Source organism: Malaclemys terrapin, chromosome 9, assembly GCF_027887155.1.
Source record: "Malaclemys terrapin pileata isolate rMalTer1 chromosome 9, rMalTer1.hap1, whole genome shotgun sequence".
Lineage (NCBI taxonomy): Eukaryota > Metazoa > Chordata > Testudines > Emydidae > Malaclemys > Malaclemys terrapin.
In genome coordinates this window covers 92,826,520-92,840,949 of record NC_071513.1, presented here as the reverse complement: position 1 = coordinate 92,840,949, position 14,430 = coordinate 92,826,520, and the positions used below count along the sequence as shown (strand labels likewise).

General features: G+C 40.5%; 1 protein-coding gene across 3 annotated transcripts in view; it reads right to left on the bottom strand.

Annotated features, from left to right (window-relative positions):
* Nucleotides 1–14,430, bottom strand: part of NAALADL2 (N-acetylated alpha-linked acidic dipeptidase like 2) — an 899,698-nt gene that overhangs the window by 667,675 nt on the left and 217,593 nt on the right. For 2 of the 3 annotated variants that reach the window (XM_054039851.1, XM_054039852.1), the window contains exon 3: nucleotides 14,171–14,259. The gene's annotated coding sequence lies outside the window, so the exon portion shown is untranslated. The remainder of the gene's footprint in view (nucleotides 1–14,170; nucleotides 14,260–14,430) is intronic. The other variant, XM_054039853.1, reaches the window with a different exon arrangement.

Here is a 14,430-nt window from a genome sequence, read left to right as displayed (position 1 = left end):
TTCTTTCCCACTCGCCTCACACAATCCTCGCTTCTACAAGTCTTGCGTTATTAGGGTTACAGTTAGCCTGACTCTTGCTCACAGAAGAGACGGTTTGCATTGAAATCCCTTTCCAATCCTTCTCAGGCCTTGCTCTACTTCCACAACACATTATTTCTCTTAATGGTAGCAGGGCACTTCTACCAGCAGCTGTTTCTCTGAACATACCAAGTCAGACTGTATCCTGTGGAGCAACAAAAGCTGGCAAATGGTTCCCAGGCTAAGAAGGATACTTCAGTGCCAGCCTAGGAGATGGTTTTGACTGACACCTGGTCCCCACACTGAGAGATCAGTTTTGATTAACAGTGTTAACTTAAGGAATGAAATTGGGACCACTTCACTGCAGATGCCCTAGAAGGGGTATAGACACAGGGATCACCTTCTGGCTCCTTATCTTCCCAAAGAGAAGACAGGCAAGCACTCTCCAAGTGCAGGGGAGGAGGTGCTGCCAGGAGCACTGAACAATCTGGAAAGGGGTATGCGTAGAGAGATGGAGTCACGCCTGTAGGACTACCATCCGAGCACAATGGCATGCATCAGTGGCCTGTGCTTGTTCAATTGCAAGCTAAACCTTCTCTAAAGGTTTAAGAAGGGTCACTGGTGAGTGTGCTCTCCGAAGTACTCTTGCAGGGCACCTAATCTTTAGGCACTTCCTTTCCCCAAACAGTATAGTTCTGACACTAGGAATCTTAACTGAGCACTAAAGATTCAGGCCAACATTTTCATGTGTGCACTAAATTTGAGTTCCCGGCCTGACACACCCGGGGCCTCATCCTCCCTTCACTTACGATGGCATACAGTCGATGAAATTACACTAGTGCAAGTGAAAAGTAAATCTTTTCCAAGGGACTGATTTACAAATATGTTATGCACCTCCATTGGCATAAATCAGGCCTATGGCAGCTCAGGTTGGGCACCCAAAACTCAGGGTACCCAAAATTAGTTGACAGTTCTGAATATTTTGGCCCCAGCATGCTGACAGGGATTGCACTACTGTGTCCTGGAGCAGTTGCAGACCCAGCTGGCGGGTATATATATACGGATCCCTATTTATAAAGCTCTACATTTTGAGTTATACCCTACTTTTACGATCTAAAATACAATATAAAGCATCCTTGGTCTGTCTCCACTTATTTCCTTTCCCAAATAGCCCACTGTTGGAGTCCAAGTTTCCTAATGATGGTGGGAAAAAATCACGTGAAAAATGTGAATTTTGCAGAACTTGGAGGATCATAAAGAACACAAAGTTATTTGCTATTTCTTTTTTGCTCACTATAGGTAGCAGGTTCAGATTTATCGAAAAACAAGGTGGTGTATTCCGTAGGGTGTAGTGTTACCTACCAATGGGGTAGGCTATAAACAAGCAATAGAAAATGTACGCAGTGTATAAGTTACTGTGGGTTGGCAGCAATGAGAACTTTTATAAATAACATTTCGTGTAATACTTATGCCTCATCTCTCACCCACCAATCAGTTTATTAAGGAAACACAAACATCAGGTTGCCAGGGGAACAAAACTGTTTGATGTGTTGCATCTCCCACAGATTCCAGGATCGTAGGAGCTGTGAGTTCCTGCCGAGTTCCTGGTAAGCCTGACTAGAATGCACATGGAGTGTGACAGTTTAAACAGAATGGGCCAGATTCATCCACGGTGCTACCATGAAGTTATTTTTTCAGCCTTTAGAGGGCAATGTTAGCAAGTGTTTATACTAGCTCCTTTATCACCATCCATTCTCAAGAGAACCCTTGTGTCGGGCAACTCCTACTCTGCATTAAACAATCTTCTCCACTTCATAGCTTAAGCCTTCCCAAAAGAAGTTGGGGAAATCCCTCCCCTAGATGGAAGAGCCTACCTCTCAGTCTACGATCTCAGAGAGGTGGTCAGAAGAATGACTCAAATGAATCCGAGGCGGTTAATTCAATTGTTTATACAGTGCACTGCCATAGGCCCTGAACTTGCACACACGGAAGTCAATCAGTTTTGCCACTGAATTAAATGGAACAAGATGAGGAAGAGAAAGCCCATAAACAGCAGACCCCTGTAACCATAATAGCCAGCTATTTACAACAGAAGGAATTGTCTCCTTTAACCCAAGTGTTACGAGTTTGTGGTTTTGTTGCTGAAGGTCCTAGGTTTGACCCCTGCTGATAACTGATTTATATACCAGGCCACATTTCATTACATTTGTAACTCATCATCTCCCCCTTCCCAACTGCTTTTCAATTCAGGTTACCCATCACTTATGATTAAAAGAAATGCCACATTTTGGGGAACAAAAGGTTAAATGTGACGGAGATAGGAATTTGAGCTGCAAGGGAGAGAGGCTGAAGAGCATTATTTTGATCTATCACGTTACTGCCATTTTGAAGGAAAGCAACAAAATTGTGAGTCAGACCACACTGGCTAATTGATGTCCTATGTAAAACTACAGATGTTAATTCTGTCACCAGAGTGCCACACTTAATTAGGCCCCTGTGATTCACTGGCGCAAAAGCTTATATATAGGGCATGATTTTTCTGAATCTGTGAATTGACTTCTGCATACATTATTAAATTAATGTGACCCAACTGCATAAGGGATTTTTTTTTAAAAAAAAGGAATGCAGCCCCTGGCTGAAAGAATAATTACCATTGCAAAACTGTTAGATTACAAAGATCTTCAGAACTCATTCCTTATAGCCTGGCTAAAAAACATTTATAAGGATTTAAAATGTGCAGTCCTGAAGGTAGGGATAGGATGCCCATTTTTAAAACAAACATATCCCATATAGCTTATTCCTACAATGTGTGTGTTCTTAATCACTATATAAAGATCAACTAGAATGTCTTACATAGAGCATTTCTGCTATGGAGTATCATTTCACACTATCCTTTCATGCATCTCTTTTAGGATTAAAGACTAGATCCATGCATTATTCCTAAAACTAATCAATATATATGTTCTAGAGGAAGTAAAGACACAAACCCATATCATCTCCAACTGGAGAAAAGCTGACTTTTAGATTAGTATAGCTCTCCCATGCTGCTGAAATTTGCAATAAGGCATTACTTTGCTCACTTCCAGTCACTATGCTGTATTTTAGAATCTCACAGCTATTTGCTCTGTATTTACTTAATACATAACTACTGCGTTTAAACATATTTCTATAGATGTTTTAATTCAAAACCAACACTGGAAAGGAGATCTAAAATTCATCACACATGCCCCTTTCTGCCATTCATACTCCATGCATTTGTCTGATGTGCCTTAATCAATAAACTGTCTTAATATATCTGATAAGGTGGAAGCTAAGGCAAAGCAAACAGCACAGAGGCCAAATGCAAAACAAAACATTTTTCACTGAGACATTAGCTGTGTGTTCATAATTAAGGTAGGGAATCAGAATCCTTCCCAGGCTGCCAAATGTTGCTTAAGGCACATACAAAGTTTTCCATCCTAGGTCACTCTTTGCACATGTTCTATGTTGTAAAGTCCCAGGGGAAAAGTAAAAGCCCAGCAAAGGAATATCTGAATGTTACAGAATGAAGAAACCAATTTAAATATGCATTTAGCAGTAAGAATAGTTATTCCACTTCATGCCAGCTGTGACTTACAAATAAAACATACTAGTTATATGCAGACACTTCTCGAGGAAATTGCCACATCAGTTGGATAGTTACCAGACATGCCAAAGAAAAGGCTTTGTCTCGTATGTGTATTTTTCATTCCTGTCTCTCTGTATAGCTGTTATAGCATAATGTAGTACTGTAGTGCTATAATAGAGAAGTAGCAGAATCTAGTGAACTGAGTAGGGTGACCAGATAGCAAGTGTGAAAAATTGTGATGGGGGTGGGGGAGGGGGTAAAAGGTATATATAAGAAAAAGCCCCCAAAATCAGGACTGTTCCTATAAAATCAGGACATCTGGTCACCCTAGAACTGAACATGATGCTAGGAACCCCTTCAGTTTTGCTCCTGCTGCATTGTGCAGTCTCAGATACACCCTTTGACTGCTCTGGATCAGATTCTCAGTTTTGGCATGGCTACTTTGTTCCACACCTCAGGTGTAACCATCCTAGGGAGGATCACCCAACACAAGTATGATCTTCCCATAGTGTAGAGATACCATATCAGCTCTCACACCACTCTTTTTCCCCGCTGCCAGCATAGCTAGAGAAAAACAGCATGGCCAGGATATGCTACATCATGCTGACACCAATCTCCCACATTGTTTCCATCGCTTGTAGTTGTTTTAAGTAGGGTGCCCAGACAGCAAATGTGAAAAATCGGGACAGGCGGTGGGGGGGTAATAGGAGCCCATATAAGAAAAAGACCCCAAAATCGGGACTGTCCCTATAAAATTGGGACATCTGGTCACCCTAGTTTTAAGGTAGAGCAGTCCTGAGACTGCCAACTGCTGAGCTCAAAGATTTTATTCCTGAGTCACAAAAACAAACACACACCACCCCAACCCTCAGAACACCAAAAATCCATTTGAGTGGCCTAGTATTGTGTGAATGAGAGTCCTGAGTCAAAATAGTCGAGTTCAGTTTCGTAAAAGAACAGCCAATGAAAGTGTTATAGCAGTTTCCGAGGATACAATGCCAGTTCCACAAATATTTTTGATAACAGGAAACCACTAGGTTGTACACATTAGAGAAATACCATTCTATTATATTCCTGAGCAACAAAATTAGAATTAAGAAATGCTGACAACAGGCAGTTTCTTGTTCAATTACCACAGAGTCCCATTAAAAATGCTATATAGTTTTCAGTTACCTAACAGACAAACTTTCTAGTTTGCTACAAGGTATAAAAACATAATTAGTAACTGAATTTCTGCACAAGAGGTTGTTATCCTCTGGACAATTGTACTGATGTTCCTTTGGAAACAGTCTCGCTCTGGTTTTTAGTGCTTTTGAACAGAATATGCTTTGTGATGCACTGAGGAAAATCTTACATTGTTTAGCACTGCCGGGAGTCTCCCTAAAATACAGATAAAAGTAGTGCTGTATAATGCATTCAGTTGGTATAAAGCATACTAATTACTAATGTGGGTTCAAACCAAAAATTTGGGCCCAAATGCCCATGAACATTGAGTAAGTTTATTTCTCTTGGTCTTCAATCCTGCTTCTTACCTCTGGAGGAACTTTGCTACAAACTGAAGCTCTGAACAAAGGACTGAGGACCCATCCCAGCGGGGGATGTATTCCAGAGACTTGATTTGAAACTGCAGTTTATTCTATCACTGCTACAAGCCTGAACCAAGAACTTTGCCATTACTTTATTTCTCTTATTACTTGATTCATGAAGGTGCTACCTTCATCTCTTTCAAATCTCTCCTCGAGACCCATCACAAACACAAACCGTACATCCAAACAATAATGACTAGACTGAGGGGCAGTCAGGGAGATGTTGGGGTTTTTTTCTTTAATTCAGATGATTAATTATGCACACAGCTAGACTATGTAATTTATCTTATTACTGTTAGCCTCATTCTCTAACCAGCCTCCTATTGCTTGTGAGGATACTTGCTGCATCTTGTCTTAAATGAAAATGTAAACTCTTTGGGATACAGACTGTATTCATATCTATTAGTACAGGTACAATGTCTAGCACTGGGTCCCTGGGTGCTACAGTAGTACAAATAAATAGAAGTTGAGATTATCTAATAATAGTCTAACTGGATTTTTAGTGGAAGATGGGTAAAATTTTCAAAAGTCTTTAAGAGACTTAGATGCCTAAGTCCCATTTTCAAAAGTGATCTTGATACTTAAGATCCTGATCCTCAAAGAAATTTGAGGTGCCTAACTCCCATTGAAATTAATGGGAGTTGGGCACCTACCTTGAGGCACTTTTGAAAATTTTACCCAATATGTCCAAATCCCTTAGAATATTCAACCTTTATTACTACTATTTATTATTTGTATTGCAGTAGAATCTGCTGCTGGGACAAGCACTATAAAAATACAATCCAAGTGTCTTGGTCCTAAATTCAGATCCAAACACTGAACCTCTTCCTGCCATTTATATAGCAAGCAAAACCAAAATGTCTAAACATCACCAATATTAATGAAGTATGCATTGCAATTCAGACAGTTAAACACTACCAGTCATGTTTATGTTAAAGTAAACATGTCTGAAAAATCCGGCTGTATACTAATTTTATGTGCCCAAACAGATGCACCTTGCACCCAATTTTCAGAGTAGTTTTAGCTTCTAGACAACGCAAAATTGGGAAACACTTCTGGAAATGTCGGACCTTGTATTTTAGCTCTTATATGTGATAACGGTACATGAATGGGAAAGTATTGTTAAACATAGATAAAATGAAATTAGAACTGTCTTTTCCAGAATATCCAGCAATCTGTCATTACTTAGTGATACCTTGGAAACATTCCAATCAATTTTCATTGAAACATTTCCCCACAAGCTGCCTATCTTTTCACCTGGGACTGGTCTCCTGATGTGTTCTAAGAACTACAATCTGTGGACCCAATAAAATCAGTTGTGTAATTCTCCTTTTTTAATTCAGTGGAAGCATGATCTGATGGATTATAAGCATGCTAATTTCTTCATTATTTATATGGATTTTCAATAGCTATTATTATTATTATTATTATATTGAAAGAGCATATGATTCTCATATGGCTCAGACATATAAGGCCCAGTCTTTAACTTCAGCGACAATGCCATGGAAGTCAAGGGGGAGCGTGGGGGGGTGGAAGATACGTTTGTAAATTTTTAAAAGAAAGATTGACAATTCTTTATCGATATAAGACCTTAGAAGTAGAATTTTATTCACTGTATATACTGATTATGTTAAAAATGATTATAACGTCTATTTTAACACGGATGTTTGGCCTCTCTGCTATTTCATGCATAGACAGATATAATTTTGTATTCTGTACCTTACCTATACATAGTTTTTTAAACTTTTACAATTCAATTTAATTTCATTACTGAGAGCACACACATTATCAGCTTCTTTAATAGTTGCTCTGCCAATTGATTTGAAGCATATAGGAGTACAATGCTTCATGGAAGTAGATGAATAATGATAAATTTGTTTTTATTTTTTCCAATTTTATCAGGTCTGTCTTTGCTTCCATCAGAATTAGCCGATCAGTTCCATCTTCAGTTGTCTCGGTATCCTCCTTATGTAGAATCACCTTGTAAAATATGCTGTTTGTTAACAAAGGTTTCCAATAAGTCCGTTTACTTCACCATTCCCACAAGGAACGTCTCAAAGTACATTTAAAAACGTCAGCCTTGAATCTTATGGGACTGTCTCATCTTACTCCTGGGAGAACTGAAAACTCTCTCAGTGGGGAGGAGAGGGTCAATCTACTTTTTTTTTTTTTTAAATAAAGCAAACAACCACAGGATATTGCACTTGCATCACAACTTTAATTAAAGATTCCCAAAGCGCTTCACCAATGTGGTTACATATAATTATCCCCTTTTGACCGCTGTTAAGAGGGAGGCACACAAAGTTAACTTGATCACACACAGCAAGACAGTGGAACAGTCAGGAACAGAACCTGGTCTCCTGACCCCACAACCCTTGCTCTAACTATTAGGACACAATGTCTTTCTAGAAAAGCAACTGAAATGTGTGTGCAGAAGAGTGAGAAATTATGCTATTTCCTCAGTCTACAAATATCAGCTATATACAAGGTACTTGCTACACATAGCAATCTGCACTCACGAGCCATTCACATGTTTTCCCAATTGCACTCAGTTATATAATTGAAGACAATCTCCTTGTGAAATAGGAATAAAGTTGCTAAACTCAATATGTAGCCTCACAGACTGTTGCATTTAATCCGACTTGTAATGGAAATCGCCAGGGCCGGATTAAGGGGCAGGCAACCCAGGCGACCCCCTGGGGTGCCAAGCTTGGGGTGCTGTTTTTTTTGTTAGCATGAGTCAATACAGATTTACAGATACTAGTCTGCAAATGTATCGACTTGTATGACGGGGATAAATCATGCATGCAAATTGATCAAAGTTGTGAAATGGGCTACAAATGCCATTAAAAATAAGGTATTCCAAATTTTAACCACAAAGGGTGGGAGCACCGAAGACACTCCTCTCTTGGGGTGGCATCTGGTCTTTGGCCATTCCTGGAAATCACCCTTGAGCTCCCATGCTTGGCATTGTGAGCCAAATCTAGTGCTAGCCACCAATGTATCTTCTATCTACAAAGATCTTCCAGAGAACAGCCATCAACAGCCACAGACCATATTACATCTCCCTAATGAACCAAAGAACACACACAATTAACGAACTAGAGGGAAAAGCCACTTCTTGGGCTAATACTAACCCCCACAGTTCAAAACAATTCTCACTGAAAGAGCAACTCTGATAGCTTAAGCCAGTCAAGTCTCTTGTATTCCTTGTTCCACAAGATCAGGGACTGGATGAATTCACAGCCTGAGATGGTGTGACTAAAACATGGGAAATAAAAGTAGATTAAAAATTATATTTTACCTACAAGCACCATGTTTTGAATCCCAGAGAATTCATTCTATTTAAGATCCAGAAGTCTCAATTTATCGCTATTAGGCATTTAGCTAATTGGTGGTAATTCCCAGAGTGGTTTTGGACTAAGCCAGTAATGACTCCATCTTGAAGAGGCTACTACAGAGATCACAGTTCAAAGCAAGCTTACCCCTATGCTTCACTAACTTCTAAAACCAGATGTTTCCTGAGTTTGCTATGTAATACTGATCCTTACCATCCCATCACCAAATACACAGAATTCTCAAAAATCCAATGATAGTCCATGTCAGGTCTAGCAATGTAATCTCTCTTACTGAATGTGCTTATCAGCCTTAAAGCAAAACGCCCTTAAGGAATACAGAGTGGGAGTTCACAACATGCTGCCTCTTTCTTTAAATAAATACTGGATTTTCTGTCATTCCCCTTGCTTTTACAGAAGAGCATGCAAAGAAAGATGGGCAACATATGAATCTAAGGCCTTGGCTACACTTACCAGGTAGTTCGACGGCTGGAAATCGAAGTTCTGGGTTCGACTTATCGCGTCTAGTCTGGACGCGATAAGTCGAACCCGGAAGTGCTCGCCGTCGACTGCGGTACTCCAGCTCGGCGAGAGGAGTACCGCGGAGTCGACGGGGGAGCCTGCCTGCCGCGTGTGGACCAAGGTAAGTTCGAACTAAGGTACTTCGACTTCAGCTACGTTATTCACGTAGCTGAAGTTGCGTACCTTAGTTCGAATTGGGGGGGGTAGTGTAGACCAAGCCTAACTCATCTATCATTACACGTTAAGATATTAAAATCCCAATGCACAAGTCAGTCTTCAACAGCTCTAGAGATGACCCAAACTGTTGCTGAATCTTCTGTTTATTCTTTGGGGCCTTCAACAGATCTTCCCCAGTTGCCAGGCAACTGTGATAATATGGTTAGGTTTATGGTAACAGCCATAATGCCTACTTTAAAATAATAATAATAAAAAAAGAACAAAGATAACAATTATGTAAAATAAGATTACTTTCTTTATGATCAAAAGTATCATCATTTTGAATATTAATGTCTAAAGTTCCTCAGTCAAACCACACAATTCATATAATTGCTGTACAGGGGGCTCTGTTAAAAGTCAATGTTAATAGCAATCCTTTAGAATATCTCTAAAGCATGTGTTATTAGATTCAATTATTTGAATTATTCCAAGTTCTGTACAGAGCAGCTGCAGGAGAAAGAAATGTGTACACAACCCTTCCATTTTATGTAAAGAATTGATAGGAAAAAACACAGTACAGGCACATCATGCTTGAAGTTTACTGTGCTTCTTTAAATAGGGCTCCTGGGTATTTTACAATATCTTTCATAAAATGTAAGATGTCCTGGATGGGGAGAAAACAGGTGATGCAAGATACATATATTGCAGGGAAACAACCCTACACTGGAAAGAGGAACTAGATGAAAAGAGAACTTCTCTACTTCTACAATTCTATGAAAAACATCTGATTTTATCACTGTATATACCTTAGCCAATGCACAACTCCAGCTTGCTTTCTAGGGTGACCAGATGTCCCTATTTTATAGGGACAGTCCGGATTTTGGGGTCTTTTTCTTATGTAGGCTCCTATTGTCCCCCACCCCTGTCCCAATTTTTCACGTTTGCTGTCTGGTCACCCTATTGCTTTCAGATGTGGGCATGCACATGGCTATCCTTGTCATAAAACTGGCTTCTGCTCACGCTTGTGCATGCAACAACAGTAACATCTTTACAAGCTACAGAGTGTAGTGTGTGTGACACCAGGGTCAACATCAAAGGGTGGATGGTCCAAGAGCCCACATTCCAAGGAAAAGAAACAGGAAGGCTGTTCCTGCCTGCTATTCCAACCTTGAGAACTTAAAAGCCAAAGTAGAGATTCTCTTGTCATTTCCAGAATCCAGTTATAGGACTTTTGTTATTTTTTCCACTAAGAACCTACAGCATGGAAATAGGGATTTCATGTGTACAATTTTATCTGCATTTATTTTGTTACATCAGACAATTGGAGGCACATATAGTGGATGACTAGTCACAATTTCTATACTCTTAAATCTGAGATACTGCAGCTGTTTCCCATTAAAGTACATAGGGGAAACCGCTGCATCTCAGGATTTGTCTACATTACCCGCTGGATTGACAGGTAGCGATCGATCCAGCAGGGATTGATTTATCACGTCTAGTCTAGACACGATAAATTGACCGCCGAGTGCTCTCCTGTTGACTCTGGTACTCCACCAGGACGAGAGATGCAGGCGGAGTCTAGGGTTACCATATTAAAGGTTTTTAAAAAGAGGACACTCCACGGGGCCCTGGCCCCACCCCTTCCCCAAAAGTCCCCGCCCCAACTCCGCCCCCTCCCCTGAGCGCCCCGCATTCCCCCTCCTCCTCCCTCCCAGCCACGCGAAAAGGGCTGCCCGAGCGCTACCGGCTTCACGGTTTGCTGGGCAGCCCCCAGACCTCCAGATCTGTGCCTCGGGCCAGGCGCTTCCCCAGTGCAGCCGGAGCCCAAGAGGGGAAGCGCCCGGCTGGGGGCGCAGGGTCTGGAGGTCTGCCCAGCAAACCGTGAAGCCGGTAGCACTCGGGCAGCTCCGCCCTTTAGCTACACAGAGCTGAGGTGTCTGGGGGGAGCAGCAGCAGCAGTCGCCGCTGCGGGGAATCCACCTGCGGCTCGCGGCCTGCCAGAGCTACTCAGGTAAGCAGGGGACTGGGGCAGGGATGCCGGCATTTTCCCGGACACGTTCGGCTTTTTGGCAATTCCCCCCGGACGGGGATTTGAGCACCAAAAAGCCGGACATGTGCGGGAAAATCCGGACGTATGGTAACCCTAGCGGAGTCGACAGGAGAGTGTTGGCCGTCCACTTACCGCAGTGAAGACACCGCGGTAAGTAGATCTAAGTAAGTCAACTTCAGCTATGTTATTTACGTAGCTGAAGTTGCGTAACTTAGATCAATCCCCCCCCCCCCCACCTAGTGTAGGCCAGCCCTCAGCTATTACTATGTGGTAACCGCTGGAAAATGATGAATATTTAAATGGCAACCACAATAATTCCCTCAATATATTTTAGTGAAAGTTCCAATGTCACATGATTTCACCATTATAAGTTCCTTCCAACTCCCTTTATCAGCAATTTATTAAAGCTTTTTAAAATTATCTTTTTATACACCTTCGTCCAATGACCGCAATTTAGGTAAATACAGTGCTCACAACAGCTTCCCCAGCAGTTACCTACCTGTAATGTATGAATAACTGTGGTATGTCCCAGAGAGCTCAGATACTATATTTGTCATTAACTGCAGTGTTTTAAGTACCAACCTCTGCATATTAACTGTAAATTTTTAAACTCTTGTAATTGTCTCCGAGGGATAGTCCCCATTTGATGAGTGCTCAACTGCCATTAATGCTGAAGGAAGGACAGATCAACCCATTACATAGTGGTATGACCACGAGGAAGAACAAATCAGTTACAACAGAAGAAGACAGGTGATAGGATATTTGTTTTGCAGTCCCACCCTAAAGAGCTGAGGTTAGCCTTGTACGCTCATCAAGAGGAGAATTCACTAATTTTGAAGTATTATTAAAAACCTGATCAGGGTCTCCATACTCACCCAAAACTTCTGTTAGACTTGATCAGGCTCTAAGTAACTATCTGGCTCTAAATATCAAGAGACAGGTCTGAACCAAAACCAGGCAGCTGAACACTTTTGAATTTCTGGGATGTTCAAAATTCAAACTGTCATCTGGATCACAGTTCTGAGGCACGATCCAATATCTGTTAATAATAGGGGATGAATAGGGCCCACAGGTAAATCTGAGAATTAGGGAGAACAGCCCACATATTAATATTCAGCTGTTTAAAGTTTGGGGAAAGGTTAAATAAATTTTACTTGCAAATTAGAACTGGATTCTTGCTTCCCCTAATCTTCAGTTCCCATGCATGCCACGCTACTGAGATCCAAAGGCTTTACTAATTGAAGAATACTCATTTTGCATGATTTGAAAGAGAGAGAGAACGAGAACACAAATTAAATTATGCTTAAGGTCAGTGCTCAGTATTTGTAACATTGAGAATAGTTACCTATAGAATATAGATAAGTAAGAAAGAGCTTGCAAAGTTATTACGTGATACATTTTCATGATGATTTCCCTTGTACACTGACATAGGCCTGTCACGCTTTGCCATAAAACATATAGTAAACTAAGCAATAATTATGAGGATTGGGGCAGAATACAAAGATGCTGACTCAATGCATAGTGTTTTAGGACTAGTGTACTAGATGTGAGAAATGAGAGTGAATAATAGCAGAAAAAATGAACAATAAAACGTACAACATGATAGAGCCTGCATTCCCTTAAGATATTTAATTGTTACCCTTATTTTTAACACTTTGCTCTTTTTTGCACCATAAAAAACAAACATAAAGCTTACTTTGTTTTAAACACACTTAAAAGATAAAACAACGAGGAGTCCTTGTGGCACCTTAGAGACTAACAAATTTATTTGGGCATAAGCTTTCGTGGGTTAAAACCCACTTCATCAGATGCCTGGAGTGAAAAATACAGTAAGCAGTATATATATGAAATACTGCCCATCTTTTCATATATATACACTGCTTACTGTATCTTTCACTCCATGCATCTGATGAAATGGGTTTTGGCCCACGAAAGCTTATGCTCAAATAAATCTGTTAGTCTCTAAGGTGCCACAAGGACTCCTCGTTGTTTTTGCTGATACAGACGAACACGGCTACCACTCTTAAAAGATAAAGCAGTTTGGGGTGGTTGTGGTTTTGTTTGTTTCGTTTTTAAGAACATAGCAACACTGTTTCAGTGTTGTAAGCAGGACACAGAAAGTAATTCTTCCATTCTCCTGAACTCTGATAAGGCCTCAACTGGAGTATTGTGTCCAGTTCTAGACACCTCTCTTTGGGAAAGATGTGGACAAACAGGAGAAGCCCAGTGGAGGGCTAATCCTTAATCTAAATGATTAAGAGTATAGAAAACAATTTACAAGGAAAAACTGAAAATATTGGGTTTCTTTAGTCTGAGGAAGAGAAGACTGGGAGCGGGGGGCCATGAAAATCTTCAAGTATGTAAAAGGTCATTATAAAGAGGAGGGTGATTTTTTTTTCCCTAACCACTGATGACAGGTCAAGTAGTAACAGGCTTAAATTGCAGCAAGGAAGATTTAGAATAGATATTAGGAAAAGCTTCCTATCAGGGTGGTTAAGCACTGGAAGAAATTCCCTAGGGAGGTTGTGGAATCTCCATCAGTGGAGGTTTTTAAGAACAGGTTAGACAAACACCTGTCAGGGATGATCTAAATAATACTTAGTCCTGCCTCATTGTAGAGGGTATGGACCAGATGACTTCTCAGGGTCCCTTCCTGTTCTACATTTCTATTATTCTATATTTCAGAAGCTTGGGAGAATTGTAATATGGTTTTAAATTATTTATCTTCTGCGGCCTTAATAATGCAAACTTCTCATTCAATTCTAGTGATCTGTCTTTCAAATACATTTTTCTCCTTAGCACAATGGCAAAACTCTCTCCACAAAGTGAAAGTAAATAGTTACCATAAAACAAAAAGTTAGAAGCGACATGCAGTATAACAAGTGGTTTCACATACCTTAAAGCCAAGACAGCAAGGGTCACTGCAAGACACCTTTTCATGAAGGCATATTTCTAGTCTTGAGTGCAGATCTCTAGATTAATCTGCTGCAAAAGGAAGAAATCATTCTATTACATTTCACAACAAATTTCATAAGGAAATCCAAGAAATTGGAGACAGTTCAGGTAACACCCCTGGGAATGATAAAAGGATTAGAAAACCTGCCTTATATTGATGACAACATGCTCAATGTATTTAGCGTAACAAAGAGAAGGTTA